Raw genomic sequence first — 12,687 nt, 5'->3', positions numbered from 1 at the left:
ATCCTCCCGGACCGGGGCACGAACCCGTGTCCCCTGCATCGGCAGGCGGACTCCCAACCACTGCGCCACCAGGGAAGCTCTCATCTTCATTTTTGAAGGATAGATATACTGTGTATGGAATTCTTTGTTGGCAGTCTTCCTTTTGGTATCCTGAATATGTCATCCCACTGCTTCCCAAACTTCATGATTTCTGATGAGAAATCCACTGTTAATCTTATTGAGGTGATGGGCCACTTTTCTCTGCTTTCGAGACTTTCTCTTGGTCTTCCCTTTTGACAGTTTGTCTATCTGTAACATATCTGTGTCTAGATATGGATTCTTTGAGTTTACCCTACTTGGAGTTTGTTAAGCTTCTTGGATGTGAGATTAGTTTGTTTTAAATCAAATTTGCGATATTATTATTCAGATATTCCTTCTGCCCGTTTCTCACTTTTCCTTTGGGGACTCCCATTATGCACAGTGAGTATGTGTGATGGTATACCACAGGTCTCTGGGGCTCTGTTCATTTATCTTCATTTTTCTTTCTGTTGCTCAAACTGGATACTCTCAACTCACCTGTCTTCATGTTTGCTAATTCTTTCTTCTGCCAACTCAGATCTGCTCTTGAGTCCCTCCACTGAATTTTTCATTCTGATTATGGCACTGCAATTTTCAACACCAGAATATCTATGTGGATCTTTAAAAAATAATTTCTATCCCTTTACTGATATCTCTATTTGGCAATACCTCATCTCATACTTTCCTTTTATGATTTAGACATGGTTTATTTTAGTTCTTTGAACAAATTTAAAACATCTGATTTAAAATCTTTGTCTAGTAAGTCAAATGTCTTGGTTTTCCAAGGGACTAATTCCTGTGTATGAACCATATATTCCTGGTTTTTTTGTTTTTGTTGTTGTTTTTGTTTTGCGGTATGCGGGCCTCTCACTGTTGTGGCCTCTCGTTGCGGAGCACAGGCTCTGGATGCACAGGCTCAGCGGCCATGGCTCACGGTCCCAGCTGCTCCGCGGCATGTGGGATCTTCCTGGACCGGGGCACAAACCCGTGTCCCCTGCATCGGCAGGCGGACTCTCAACCACTGCGCCAACAGGGAAGCCCTATTCCTGGTTTTTTGAATGTCTAATATTTTTTATAGAAAACTGGACATTTTTAGTAACATAATATGGCAACTCTAGAAATCAGATTTCCTCCCGCTTTTGCTGCTCGTTGTTGTTACTGTTTGTTTAGTGACTTTCCTGTACTTACTCTGTGAAGTCTTTAATTTTTGTTGTGCATGGTCACTGAAATCTCTACTTGGCTAGCTTAGTGGTCAGCTTTTTTTAAAAATAAATTTATTTATTTAATTTATTTTTGGCTGCATTGGTCTTTGTTGCTGTGCGTGGGCTTTCTCTAGTTGCAGCAAGTGGGGGCTACTCTTCATTGCAATGCACGGGTTTCTCATTGTGGTGGCTTCTCTTGTTGTGGAGCACGGGCTCTAGGTGCACAGGCTTCAGTAGTTGTGGCACGTAGGCTCAGTAGTTGTGGCTCACGGGCTCTAGAGCACAGGCTCAGTAGTTGTGGTGCACGGGCTTAGTTGCTCCGTGGCACGTGGGATCTTCCTGGACCAGAGCTCAAACCCGTGTCCCCTGCATTGGCAGGCGGATTGTTAACAGCTGTGCCACCAGGGAAGCCCCAGTGGTCAGCTTTTTATTGAACAGAGATTTTCTTAAATGCCTTGAACTAGTTAGTCTCCCAATCTTTGCTGAAGGCTTATGTGTGTTGGGCTATAGGTTCCATGCTGTGGCAGGCAGTTTTTATAAATACCTTAACCTTCACTTCTGCTTGTAAAGCTCCTCAAGGTCAGCTAGAGTTGAGACATAAGGGCCTTCTAACGTATTTCTTGAGCATACACATAGTCTTGCATATGTGCATGGCCTTCTAGATTCCCAGGTTTATATCAGAGCTTTTCAAAGCCCCCGACAGACAGCTGATAGCTCTGTTTTCTTTTTTGTTTTTCTTTTTAGTCGTTTGGTGAGCCTCTTTTTTTTTTAAATGCCATTTAAAATATATATATATATATATATTTTTTTTTTTTTTTTTTTTTTTTGCCGTACGTGGGCCTCTCACTGTCGTGGCCTCTCCCGTTGTGGAGCACAGGCTCCGGACATGCAGGCTTAGCGGCCATGGCTCACGGGCCCAGCTGCTCTGCGGCATGTGGGATCTTCCCGGACCGGGGCACGAACCCGCGTCCCCTGCATCGGCAGGCGGACTCTCAACCACTGCGCCAACAGGGAAGCCCTATATGTGTATTTTTAATATTTCTTTATTTGGCTACATCAGTTTTTTTTAGTTGCGGCACACGGGATCTTCATTGTAGCATGTGGGATCTTCGTTGCGGCATGCAGGATCTTTCGTTGTGGCATGTGGGATCCTTCACTGCAGTGCATGGGCTCTCTAATTGTGGCACATGGGCTTAGTTGCCCCATGGCATGTGGGATCTTAGTTCCCCGACCAGGGATTGAACCCACGCCCCCTGCATTGGAAGGTGGATCCTTAACCATTGGACCACCAGGGAAGTCCCTGGTCAGCCTCTTTTAACCCTAAATGGTAAAACTGCCTTGGGTGACTGTGATGTTAAAAAATTGTCACTGACTGTTTTCGACAAATGCCATGGCTACAGAACTGGGTGAGTTCTGAGTCAGGTCAGATAAAGACAAGTCCTAAGCATGGAGCTTTCCAGCAAGCCACCAGACTGGTTAAATGATGACAGTTCTCTGGGGATGGGACTTTTGGGGAGCTCTAAACCCATCTGATCCCTCCAGCAGCTGCTAGGGGGAGGAGGATGGAATTAGGGTAAGTTAAAACATTGCGAAGCTCACTGTTGTCACTGAAATTCAGCCATTAAAAAAATAATCTTTAGGTTGTTGTAAGCCTTTAGTTAATTTCCAGAGTCCACAAAAAGTTGATTTTGACAAATTTTTTTATAGTGTTCTCATTGCTTTTATGGAGAGGCAGGATTTCAGAGGTCCTTTCCCATTCTGGAAGTGCTCCCATACGTGTATAAAATTTAACAGTCCGCTTCTTCTCTTATGGTTTCCTTTTATATGTATGTTGAGACCAAATTTATTCACGCTAACTGCTGAACAGTATTTAATTTGTAAATAAACCACCATTTATTAATCTACCCTCTTAGTAAGAGACAGTTATTGTTTTCTAATTTTTTGTTCTTATCAATAATACTATAATAAACATCTTTGTGCACGTCTGTGTATACATGTGAGAGCTTCTCTAGGACATACATGTAGAAATGTATTTGCTGAGGCATAGGGTATATGTATCTTTAGTTCTGCTTGATATTTCCAAATTTCTAATCCGCTAGCAACTGCCAACCCACCAGCAACAAATAAGAATTCTAATTTCATCACATTCTTGCCAACACTTGAAATCATCAGATTTTGTTCATTTTTGATAATCTAATGGGTGTAAAATGGTATCTTAATTTGCATTTGGTGGAGGATATTTTGTAATGTTAAGTCAAGGCTACAAGGAAGATAGATACCCTTCCACCTTGGTAACTTGTAGAAAAGCCAATGGGGGTTAGTATTCCCAGCGATAAAGGTACCTTTTAGCTATTCCCGCTGAGGCAAGACCCTAATGGGTACCTTTGTCCCTCTCCTTCCACAGCTGTAGATCTTTTCCTGGTTGAGCTTCAGATGAGATCACAGCCCCAGCTGACCTCTTGACTGCAGTAAGGGATGTTAAGCAGAGGGCCAAGATAAACCTTGCCTGGACTCCAGATCCACAAAAACTGTGAGATAATAGATATGTGTTGTTTGAAGCCTCTAAGCCGTGGGAATATTTTTAGGCAGCTATAGATAACTAAAACAGGAGAAAAGGACAGATTGCCAAGCTCTGAGATTCTATGAGTCTCCTTTACTGGGTTTGGACTCCACCCTATGAGAGAGCAGGAGGGCCTTCGTCCCAAAGACCATCATCTGTTTTCTTTCTGTCCCCTGCAGGCAGGCACCATATCTATAATCTCAGTGCCCTGCATAGTGTATGGCATAGCATGACTGATCCATCATTATGTGTCAAATTTTAAATTGTTGAGTGAGCTCCAAGGCCCCCAGAGGATCAGGGAAACCCAGCTGCAAAACACAAAGAGTCAGACCTGACGACCCTCAGGCACAAGGTCAGAGTCTGGGGCTGAAATAGCCTGTTTTTCTCCTTTTATGAGGACCAACAAGGGAGCCCCATTGCAAGTGTGAGCATTACCCAGACCATGACAGTGTGACCATGGGTCCTGAGGGAGACGTAGGCATTAGGAGCAGTGCAGGGCAGTGGTTAGTACAAGTGCTCTGGAGCCCATCAGATTTGGCCCAAAATCCCGACTCAGCACCTTCTTGGTTCCCTTTCATTGCTAAGCCTCAGTTTCTCATCTGTAAAATGGGGTTAACAATAGTGCTCATCTTGCAGGTTTGTTGTGAGGATTCATGAACACACATAAAATTCTTAGCACACAGTAAATGCTCAGCTAACGATCTCTCGAGAAACGTATTGGAATAGCTCTCCTAGTTGCGAGCTGGCAAACTCCAGGCACCTAAATTCGTGTAGACTGGAGCCCAGCTTTCCTTTCCTGGGGCCACAGGAAGCTGGCTCCACCCAACATATGCCAAGGAGGGAAGGAAGCTTGGAGGGGTGCCCTGGGAAGTGGGGTGGGATGATGCTATCTATGAAGTCACTAGTTCCTCTTTCTCCCTCTTAGGGAAGAACTGCTGCCCAGACCCAGAGAGGTATTAGAGACAGGACTAGTCTGACGTGTAAACAGAGTAGTAGTTTTGCCATGTAGATGATTGAAGGGGCAGAGAGGAATCCCTCCTCCCACCCCCCCACCCCCGAATCACCCACAGGCCAGTCACTGCACCTGAGATTTCCACCATTCAGTCTGCTCCTAAAGGTCTCAGGAAATGTGATGTGTCAACTTACACTCATCCAATATCTCTTTAGTGCCTATTGCGAACAGACCATTGTGGGAGAAAGATCCACTCACGTTTGGTAATTTACGTGGTATTTGAGTAGCTAATTTGATCATCGCAACAATGCTATGAAGCAGGTATTTATGATTCTCCCCATTTTGCAGAGGAGAAAACTGAGGCCCCATGAGGTTAAGGGTTAAGGGGCTTATTGCAATTCAAGCATGTAGTAAGTAGCAGAGCGAGCAGGCAAATTGGGTCTGGCTCCAAGTTCTTGCTGCTTTTTGTTTTGTTTTTTCATCCCTGCTGCTCTCAGGAAGTTTACAGAAAACAGACAAGTCAGCCAATTGAGAAAATGGTCGAGGGCTTTTCAAACTTGGTGCCCTAGGGGTACCCTGGGTACTGGGAGGTGGGAGAGGGTTGACAGGTGGGTGGCACTAGTCCCCGGGCTCCCCAGACATGGCGACAAGATCTACTCCCTTTTCTTCTATCTCTGGAGGTACAAGCTGTTAGATTTTCCAGGAGAGATAATACAACAGGAAAACCAAACAAGAATTTCTTGAATACCTATTGTGCATTGCGCCTGGAGTGGCAGGGAGAGCCACTTCAGGGAGTGTAAGGGAAGCTTACAAAACAGCCCACTTGTGAAAACTTGAAGAACAATAAAAAAATTAAATAACGGCTCAATTTAGCAACAGATGAGCTGTCCCACGGCTGCACCTGGTTCCCTAATTAATTGCTTCAGCAGTGACTTGGGTGGTCAAGGGAGAGCGAGGATGTGTTTAGCTGAGTAACCCAGCACCACCCATGATCAGCACAGAAGCAGGAGCCTGGAGCCATGAAACCTGGGCCGGGCAGGTTTGGATGGGAGGGGACACAAGGGAAGGGACCCAGTGGGAGTTGGTAAGGACTGGCGAGGTGCAGCGTTACAGCAAGAAGCCTCTCTGAGCAAAAAGGGCAGAACCAAAGGCTGGTATAGCTCCACAATCACTGCAGGTCTGCACCCTGTTGATGAGGACTCACCCTTTAGAAAGCACTCCCCCCTTGCCTCCCCCTGCCACTTGCTGGCATGCCAGACCCTGCTGGGCAGGGATCATACACTGGTAGGTCCTGCAGGCTGGGTGGAAACCCCAGCCCTGCCTCTCTGGAACTTAAATACATAGACGATAACAACACCCACCTTACGGGGCTGCCTGGGTGGTGAACTGGATAATATGCACATAAAGGATCTGGCATCATGAGTTGCTGGCACATGGCAAGTTCTCAGTAAATGTTATTGGCTACTCTCTGCAGCTACATTTAACATGGGCAGCTGGGGAACAAGCTCGTCTTGGTTTTTATTCACTCATTTAACAAGCATTTAATGGGCACCTACTCTGTGCCAGGCACTGCTCTGGAAGCAGAGGCCAGAGCTTGAAAAGTTCATTTTCCTAAAGTAGCTCCCAGTCCACTGGGGAGATGGAGAGCAGACAATTCCAGTTCGGTGTAAGTGCTGGAATGTCTGCTTGGTAGCAAGGAGGCGAGTTCACATTTACTGAGTACTTGCCGTGTGCCAGTTATGATGCACTTTACGTGTATTATTATCTCATTTGATCTTTATGAGGTAGGACTTGATCCTTCCTTTTACAGATGGGGAAGCTGAGGCTCTGAAAGGCCATGTCTCTGGCCCAGGGGCTCGTGACTCACAGGTGGCATAAAGTCTTGGCTATTATTTATTATTACAGCAGTCCTCGCTTTTGCACGGTTGTGATATGCACGAACTTCAGTTACCAAGTTTAAAAAAATAGCACTGGCCGCCCCCCCACCATATGGTTCAAATTTCACTGACCACAGCATATTAAGTGTGAGTGATTGCACGAAGTACAAACTTTGCTGCTAGCTCTTCAGTTCCCAGATCACTATGTAAATCATTGATGGGCGTCACGGTCAGTGACCCGTCACGTCACTTCTTTCCAAGTCTGTGGGTGACTGGTCACTGAGCATCTGCCATTCAGTCGACATACGGACAGCTGAGCGTGTAGCTGTGTTCCCTCCCTGTCTCTCAGACATTTTACACAAATAGATAATAAAAAGAAAGAACTGGCCAACAAAGATGAAAGTGCAGTGCAGCAAAGAAATGAAGAAGTGAAGCTGGAAATGAGATTTGAATCAAGCTTCAGTGGGGTTTGTCACTGGGGAACATCAGGGGTTGGGCTTCTCCAGAGAAACAGAAATAATAGATGATATATGAGGTATATATGTATATATATGAGACATATGTATATATACACATATATATCAGTTATGCACAGATATGATATACTCTCCATAGATAGATAGATAGATAGACAGATAAAGGAGGTAAGTACAAAATCTCCAGGGTAGGGCTTCCCTGGTGGCGCAGTGGTTAAGAACCCGCCTACCAATGCAGGGGACACGGGTTCAAGCCCTGGTCCGGGAAGATCCCACATACTGCGGAGCAACTAAGCCGGTGTGCCACAACTACTGAGCCTGTGCTCTAGAGCATGCAAGCCGCAACTACTGAGCCCATGCGCCTAGAGCCTGTGCTCCACAACAAGAGAAGCCACCGCAATGAGAAGCCCATGCGCCGCAACGAAGAGTAGCCCCCGCTCGCCACAACTAGAGAAAGCCCGCGCGCAGTGACCAGAGACACAACACAGCCCAAATAAACAAAAAAACAAAAAACAAACAAACAAACAAAAAATCTCCAGGGTAGGCTGGCAGATTAGAGAGACAGTTCATGCTGCAGCTTGAGTCTAAAAGCCATCTGCTGGCAGAATTCTCTCTTCCTTGGGGGAGGTCAGTCTTCTTCTATTAAGACCTTCAACTGACTGGATAAGGCCCACCTATATTAAGGAGGGTAATCTGCTTTACTCAAAGTCTGCCAATTTAAATGTTAATTGCATCTGGAAAATACCTTCACAGAAGTAGCCAGAATAATGTTTGACCAAATATCTGGGTACTGGGACCCAGCCAAATTGATATAAAATTAACCATGAGAGGATTACAGGCTTATAGAAGAAATAGATCGTCATGGGAATGTTGACACTGTCTCCATTTAAGAGCCTCTAGACCTGCTGCCAGAGGAAGACAGATTTACTGACATGAATGAGGGAAGTGGCTGTGACAGAAAGGATGAAGATATCCCAGAGGAAGTGAGGCCGGCAGGAACTCTGGGATATTTCACAACATTAAAGTACAAAGGATAAAATGTTGGAAACGGAGCCAGTCTTAGAAAGGAAGATGACAATTTGCCAAGGCATATAAAAGATGCTCCCTCTGTATTATTAAACAACCAGAAGAAGAAGGCAACTGCTGTTCAAACTATCCTTGATAATTTTTATACAAGGAAATACCACACTTTAGTTCTAAATGTTTGCAATGGTCTAAATTGAAGTATACTAAATACATGTTAGTTTTACATTTCCTTAAACATTTATAACTGACAGTAAGAGGGTATTCAATGTTTTGACAAAAAATGTTAAAGGTCACAGAATAATCTTATCGCATTGATTTTTAAGATCGTTTATGCACAATTTCAGCTGCATGTTCTTACGGTCTGCATGACTGTGTAAAGCAAGGACTATCTGCTTTATTTGTAACATCACCGCGATCATCATCATCATCTCCTCCACCAGACAGGTCTGGCAGACACCCAGGATGCCAGGCCAGGCGTCAAGCTCCTTTTGACACCTTTTCCTGACTCTGGACAGGGGGCCTCCTGCAAAATCCCAGGCCAGCTCTGGCCAACCCCATCCTCCCTCGGCAGGGGTTTCAGGATTCTCTACAGCCTCAGGAAGTTCCCAAAGAGGAGAGCTCGGTTTACACACCAATAAAAATAACTCAGGGGTGATAAACAGCTCTGTGTCTCCAGGGCGAGCCACCCTTATGCAACCTGCCTTGATTTCAAAAGCCCCACATGGCACCAGGAGGCAACTTGGACTGCGATGTACACCCTGGCTGACAGTGCAGGGAGGGAACCCCCGTGGCCACAAGGTCTGGGGACAAGTGACTCTGGCTGTGACATGGGGTGGTTCATTCACAACAGAAGGCGCACGGAAATAGCACATCAATTGATTGGCTTCAATACTGATATTTCTTTTTTACTTTCTATTTTCGGTAAGGTATGTAAGTAGTGGATGGTCTTAGTAGAAAACTCAAAACACACATAGGCCAAAAGGAACAAAATCAAAACCACCTATGGTCCAATCACCAGAGAGCACTGCTCTTGCCTTTACCCTTTCAGAGTTTTCTAGAAGCTATGTGCCAAGCGCGTATGGTGCAGAGCTTCAGACCACAGGCTCTGGAGCCACTTTGTAAGTCTGTTGCACGGATAGAGGGTTTCTGTTTTCCCTCCACTGAGAAAGACGGCAAGAGGAAGCCGCTGATGGTTAAGTCTTTGGGTACATCCTTAATTGTATCTTCAGGATAAATTCTTGGGAGTGCAACTTCAGTGTCAAAGAGGATGCACATTCTGATGGATTTGTTCATTCCTTCCCCACTCAGGAACTGTTTAAAATGGGCTACGTGGGATTTCTGCTGAAGTAGGAGTTGGCAGCCTAACCAACCATCAGAGAGGAGAGGCCCAGAAGGGCTGAGCCTCCCATCGAGGGCACACAAAAATCGTCACCATTGGAATGTCAGCTCCACGAGGGCAGGGATTGTGTCTGCCCTGCTCACTGCTGTGTCCCTGCTCCCCCAATGACTGAATCAACTCAGAAGAAGAACCAGAATTTTCTGGAACCAAGTGGAGCCCTGAGGTCTTCACATCGTACTGCTAACCACTGTCTTAGAGGTACCACACTGGATTCTTTCACCATGCAGCCTTTGTTAAATTCTATAATGAATAAAATATTAGCCAACGCACTTCAAAGAGAAAAGGAGGGCGCGAGAAACCCCCCAGAAGGAGAACGTGGGAACAAAGCAAGTCTGCTGCGAGAGGCGAAAATAAATAAATGCCTCATTTGTATTGTCATTTGATTGACACATCTTGAATCATTTATGGCGAGCTCCACCTCTTTCTAATAATATGGAAATTGGGAACATGTTGCTTTCAGTCATGATTATGAGTGAGTTTCAGAGAATGTTCACAGGCGAGCGAGACAGATGTAGGTGGCGGCACAGCCGTTAAGGTACGCGGTGATTTATGGGTTTCAGTGGGCGGCCCCCGTGGGCTTCCTGCACTGTGGTGTCCTCTGACAGTGATCAGAGAGGGAAATGTCACCTGTCCTTGTAAAAACGATCACCCAGTCATCAAATATTTATCAAGCACCCACTAGGCACCAGGCGCTGTGCTGAATGCCAGGACTTTGCAGAACCCATCTTTCGCTTCCCTGGGACAAAAGGCTGCACGAACGCCTACTGTGTGCTGGGTCCCATGTTGGACGCTGTGCCAACAGAAAGGCCACAGAAGAGTCTGGAGAGCAAGAGAGATGCACAAAAAAGTAGCCACCTCTCCCACCTGAGCGGGGCTTATTCTTTTAAAATCATGTTTCCTGTGCATCAAGTACTTTGATCCTCCCAGAAGTCTTCGTGGCCGCAGGCTTGAGGAGTCTTCTAGACTCAGACTGACCCAGCTTGGGCTCCTGGATCTGCCACTTACTGGGGAAAGTGACTCACCCTTCCCAGGCTCCTTTTCCTCCTCTGTAAAAGGGGTGCTGCCAGGTAAAACACAAGCTGCCTTGTTAGTATAAGTATATCCCAACTACTGCATGGGATACGCTTATACTAAAAATACTATCCACTGCTCCTCTGGAACGCCAAACGAACTGGGTGCCAGGTGTTTTTGTTTTTCACTAAATCTGGCAGTCCTAGAAGGGGAGACGGTGATGGTGTCTGACGGATGCCTCTCGAGGACAGTCAACACTCCCAGTTCCTCCCAGAGTCGGGGGGGGGCGGTGCACATCACCCCTCTAAAGGGATTCTAAGCAAGGCACCAAGAGTATCCCTTGAACAACTTCTCACTCTCCATCCCCGAACCTTCACATCAGGCAGACTCCCAGGTCCAGCAAAGTCACAGGTAGACAATCAAGTTTGCAGCTAAGAATCACAGACTGTCAGCTGAAAAGACCCTTAACGATCCCCTAATCCACCTTCTGATTTTGCTGAGGAGGCCTGGAGAGGTTCGGTCCTTTGCCTAAGGCTGGGGTCACAAAATCCAATGCCACAAGGGTCAGCCAGGAGCAACCAACACTGTCCAAGATGATGAGGAGTGGTGGGAACTGTGGCAAACTGGAGAGAAGGGCCCCTCTTAACGGGGCAGCAGCAGCGGCCTGTTTCCCACAGCCATGAGGGAAGGGGGCCCAGAGTGGTGAGCGCCTCTAAAATTCTCCTGAGAAGCTGGAAATATGCGGGTGTGTTTCATGTGAAATCTCTCGGTTTTGAAATGTTGGCACCTAACTGGAAATTCTTAAGAACGCTGTACAGGCCAAGGAAAATATATCAGCAGGCCAGATTGGGCCCTGGGGTCACCACGTGCAATCTCTGGCCTGTACCCCACAGGACATCGGAAGCACAGCCAGGATTCCTCGGCCAAGGTAATTTCTATCACTCCAGGAAAAGGCCACGACATGGGAGGAGGGAGGTGGGAGTGGAAGTATGGGGGGAACGGCCAGCAGCTCCTACCCAGAGCCTCCAGCGTGAGTTAGACAGGGAAGTCGCAGGCACCAGTGTTATTGTGTCTTAATTGAGACGGAATTCACAGAACATAACATTAACATTCACAAGGTCGTACGACCATCCTGATCTAGTTCCAAAACACTTTCATCACCCCCAAAAGGAAACTCCGTACCTGTTAAGTGGTCACTCCCTGCCCCCCCACCCAGCCCCTGTCAACCACTACTCTGCTTTCTATCTCTACCGATTTACCTATTCTGGGCCTTTCGGATAGATGGAATCCTACGGTACGTGGCCTTCTGTGACTGGCTCCTTTCACTTAGCATCATGTCTTCAAAGATCTTCCATGCTGTAGCATCCGTCATTATTTCATTTCTTTTTATGGCTGAATAATATTCCATTGTCTGGATGGACCACATTTTGTTTATCCATCCGTTGATGGATATCTGGGTATTTTCACTTTTCAGCTATGGTGAATAGTCCCAAGGCTCACTTTTTAAGGGGAGGTAACCCCACCTGGGTGTTTAGGGACACAGGGCCCTGATGGACCTGTTATGTACAGCAGCACAGTGCCTACGGCCCAGGAAAATGTCTTCATTTCTTTGAAAATCAGAAGTAAGAAAACCTGACTTCCAGAGTCAAAGAAAATGTTTTAATTTTGAATTTGGCCTAGATTATATTTGTCTTTATACGAAAGAAGCCATAAAACATAATTATGGAGGAAGGGATCCACAAAGGCAAAAGTGACTAAGGCACCAGAGTGGCCCTGCAGGGACATAGAAAAACTAAGGATCTGGAGTTACAGAAACCAAAGGGCGGCTCCTTGTTCTCCGACTCACTGGTCTTGGAGCGTGTGCCCAGGGGCCAGGTTCTTTGTCCTGTTCAATGTGGCATCCTCCACTGCCAGAACAGGGCCTGGCACATAGTAGGTACTCAAGAAATACGTTTTGAAAGAATTAATTAACCTAACACGAATCAGCAAGCTTCTCTGTGCCTTGACTTCCTCATCCAAGACATGGGAAAAATCATCTCGATCTCTGAGGGTGGATGGGAGGGAGAGAAGGCTGTGCCCGGTGCCAGGAAGGGAGAAGGCCTTCAAGAATCCACTTCCTTCCCTTTG

General features: G+C 46.2%; 1 protein-coding gene across 8 annotated transcripts in view; it reads right to left on the bottom strand.

Moving 5' to 3' along the window:
- Positions 1-12,687, bottom strand: part of SPRING1 (SREBF pathway regulator in golgi 1) — a 321,466-nt gene that overhangs the window by 76,098 nt on the left and 232,681 nt on the right. The gene's annotated exons all lie outside the window — the stretch shown is intronic.

The sequence above is a fragment of the Tursiops truncatus genome, chromosome 13, assembly GCF_011762595.2.
Source record: "Tursiops truncatus isolate mTurTru1 chromosome 13, mTurTru1.mat.Y, whole genome shotgun sequence".
In the NCBI taxonomy this organism is placed as follows: Eukaryota; Metazoa; Chordata; class Mammalia; order Artiodactyla; family Delphinidae; genus Tursiops; species Tursiops truncatus.
Note: the sequence above shows the minus strand (reverse complement) of the source record. Positions and strands in the feature narration are given on the sequence as shown.